At 39.8% G+C, this 3936-nt stretch overlaps 1 pseudogene; it reads right to left on the minus strand.

The window, feature by feature from the left end:
* Window positions 1-377: 377 nt before the first annotated feature.
* Window positions 378-2584, minus strand: LOC141549051 (E3 ubiquitin-protein ligase DTX3L pseudogene; annotated as a pseudogene).
* Window positions 2585-3936: the final 1352 nt, after the last annotated feature.

Raw genomic sequence — 3936 nt, forward strand, 5'->3', positions numbered from 1 at the left:
CAGTCATCACCTCCTACAAAGGGTGCAGTAGAAGATTCCTTAACTTCCATCTCCCTGGTAATGGCAAAATGAGGACAAGCAGCAAAGCATGGAGTAGTTACATTTTGGGTTTTCACTAAGAAAATTTGGACATTTCTACTGGGCTCACATTTTATTTAATAGAAAAAACCAAAAACTCCAAGAAATTAGACAGGCTAGCAGGTATCAGTTCTTTGCACTTGCTCTGAAGCAAATTAATTTTTTCTTAAATTCTCTTATTTTTCTCTGATTCCCCCACACACATATTTACAGCTACAGCTATTGCAAGCTCAGCTTTCTAGGCATCCTTGAAGTCAGCATTCTTACTCGATTCCTTTTGCCTTCAGCTCCAGTTTGACTCATTGCAGATAGCTGGGATCAGGGTAGCCAAAGTTTTCCGGGCCACCGAACTGTAGAGTTTTGTGGTGAATATCATTCCAGGTGATCACATCCTTGACTCCAGATGTGCGAGACTGTCCTACTGTGAAAATCAGCCTTTGGTCAAATGCTCTTCTGAGGAGATGTAAAACCTGCCGTCCTTCCTCATTATTGGGCAAGTACGCCACCCGCCTTGTTCCTTCATAGCGTTTTCCTGGGTTGGGATGCTCTTCTGTCTGGATGCCTCCCCGCATGTCATAATGAATCACGATAGTGCCATAGGAATTGTAACCTGGAAGTGAAGAAGTTCTATAGGACGTTGTCATCGTTCCGTCTGGCTGATTTCCTTTCAGAATTCCATAGGAGGTCTGGCATACAGGGCACACTGGCTTATGTTTCATGGCCTCTCTGATACAAGGACCACAGAATGCATGCTTGCACTTTGGGAGGACTTCTTTGTAATGAATGACTTCCATACAGATGACACATTCCTCCTCCTCCTCTTCTTCCTCCTCCTTGTCTTCTTCCTCCTCCTCTTCATCCTCTTCTTCCTCTCCCTCTTCTTTCTCCTTCTCCTCTTTCCCTAAGTACCCATACCTAGGCAATCCCTCAATGTCAGATAAAGCCATTCTGAAATTGTCAACAATGTTGTCCAAGGGAGACTTGGAGAATCTATTCCAATTCCCTCCAAAGGAAAAACCGAGCCCTTGTCTCTGCTGGACAGGATCTTCAATACCAAAATATCTTTTAACATGTTTCACTGCTTCTGCAGAGTACTTGGGCAAGCCAGCCAATGTCAGTTCTTGTCCATTCCACTCCAAGTTCACATGGGGGTGCTTTCTTTCAAAGTCTTCAAAGAATGTCTTTTCAGGCCAACATTTTCTCTCTTGTCCAATGATTTCAGGTTCACTACCTCTTTGACGATCTGAGATGAAAGCATCTGAAAGACATCAAGGAAATCTTCATAAGCATGTGCAGAGAGGTCTAAGCCTTTGTCTTTTGGTTTAAACACAATGAAGGTTTTGCGAGTTTGGGGATTGTTCACCACTTCCATTGCAGTATCATATGTTTTCTCTATTTCTGTGATTTCTTGACACAGAAGACGCCAGTGAGCAGTATCAACCTCAATTCCATTCCTCATCATGTTTTGGGAAGCCATCATTTCCTCAGGTTGTGTGCGGGAGAAGTTTGTTTCAATGAAATGTTGAGCTCCTAAAATATCTTGTGGATTTCCCCAGAGCATTAAGACTTTTCCTTCAGCTTTAACATGGAGGTTTTGAAACATGTCAGACAGTGTTTTTTGGACATCAAATGCCAGCTTACTATCTGTGAAATAACATCCTGACGGGACACATTCTGCATTTCCCTCTGAAATTCTCTGGTAAAAGCCTCTTGAGCTGCCTTTCTGTCCCCTGACTTAGCTGGCTCAAACTCTAAACACACATTGCCTGTAGGATAAGTACTTGATGTTCACTTTCTATCCTGTCTAGAGTTTCGGCAAAGAAATATTTAAAATATTCATACAAATGCGAAGGAACTGTAATAGGGTCTGACTCTTCTGCTGTCTGTGTAGGGTTTGAGTGAAGAATAGCAACGTCACACTCATCTGACATGATGTGCTCGATTTCTCTTGCCGAAGCTGAGTAGGAAAAATCCTCTTTCTGGTCATTTCCCAGGATCTTCTCATTTAAGAATTGATCAATTTTTTCAATATCTTGGTAGTCACCAATCACTTTCTCGATTCCATCTTGTCCTCCCTCTATTTTGACATTTGGGCAGAGGTTAATAATTCTCTCTCTTTGCTCTGAGGAAAGCTTGAAGTTCACTGGGCCTCCACATAAAGAAATACCTTTTGAATGAAGGAATTAGAGGAGCTTGCTGCACCTCCTGCTTCTGGGTGCTTCTCACATGGAACTTCCTCTGGGAGTGACTGAGTCTGAGGAGAAGGCTCGCTTAGCTCCAAAGTGTTGTTCTCTTCTGGGTTTTCACTTGATTCTATGAAGACATCCACTTGGGATGTATCACTGACAACCACGGAGTGATCTTTTTTTGCTATGACACCTTCCTTGGCTTGTTTTTTATAAAACTCTACCCAGAAAGTTACTTCTTTAGGACCAAGTTTGACTTTGCACTTGCCTCCACCCGATCTCCATGGGTTCTGGAAATCCTTTTGCAACTTCCTCTCCATTCTAGGGCAGTTCAATAGTGTCAGCTAAGAGTGGGCATCATTGGCATGTCCAGTGTTTTCGCAAAATATGGCAACTTAAGAGACAAGTCCAGGGGACTCTTTAATTTCCCCCTCATGCTCCCAGCACTCAGAGACAACCCTTGGTTATATCAGTGACTTTTAGCAAAACATTCCAGTAGATATTACCCAGGAAGGCTCTCTGGAGACAAGAGAAAGAAACATTTCACAAAGATAATGGTCAATTGACAGAAAGGTAACAAGAGATCTTGGAGACAAAATAGTTCCAATTACAATGCGAGATCAGAACTAGAACAACAAAAAAAGCACAGTATAAGTCATAGTAAAAATGTTCAAAAACAGGGACTAATTCTGAGGGGAAAATCATACATCAAGAAAATCAAGAGAACTTAATATACAGATATAGAAATAAAAGCCAAAGGAATAAAATAACAGAGATCAATATTACCAAACATTAAGTCTCCCTGCAGATTAGTAACCCTTCCCAATATCCATTCGGTCAAGATATTTCATCTTGGACCTCAGCCATCCCATGCAGTCAACCAATCCCTGGCATATCTCTTCCTGGGGCAGTGTGAAAAATATCATATCCTCTGGGGCACCACTTCAGGGGACTTCCTTTCTGGCTGCAAGTTAACTGTAAATATTCCTTAGACATTTTGCTGAAAGCTTCTACAAGACAGATTTCAATACTAGTCACAAAGTTTACTTCTCTAACAACTATCAAATGTGGTAGAAAACAGTTCAACCTTTGTGGTTCTGATCAAATCAGTAACAGAGCTATAAGGGGAACATCAAGTTAGGAACTCATAATTCACCTGAAATTTCAGGGAATTTAGGTTAATCAATACCCGTGCTGTTTCTACCTTCTGTACCTGACATAAACATTGTTAACAAGCTAAAAGGTTACTGTTAAAATGATATATGTAAGACATTCAAATAGACACTAAGTATTTTAAATATCACAGAAGGCAGAACTCTTAAAACCTTCCATATTACATTTACATATTACATTTGGTTTTGTTGTTTTCTTAATATTTTATTCAGTTATTTTTACTTTATAATTTTTATTTTAAGTATTATTTCAGTACTCCAAATTTAAATTTAAATTAAATTTTAATTTAATTCCAATCCAATTATTCAATTTTCTCCTTAGGAAGAGTAAGGATAGATAAGGATCCACTCCTCAAGTAACAACATGTATGAGAAAACACTTTGGTTAATATGACCTATGATACTGAAGTTTCATAAAAATTACCAAGTTAACTTCCATTGTTGCAAAAGTCTTAGGATAAGCATATGGAGGTCCTCTTCAGTAATCAATTTCATGACAA

This window comes from Sminthopsis crassicaudata, chromosome X (assembly GCF_048593235.1).
Source record: "Sminthopsis crassicaudata isolate SCR6 chromosome X, ASM4859323v1, whole genome shotgun sequence".
Classification (NCBI taxonomy): Eukaryota; Metazoa; Chordata; class Mammalia; order Dasyuromorphia; family Dasyuridae; genus Sminthopsis; species Sminthopsis crassicaudata.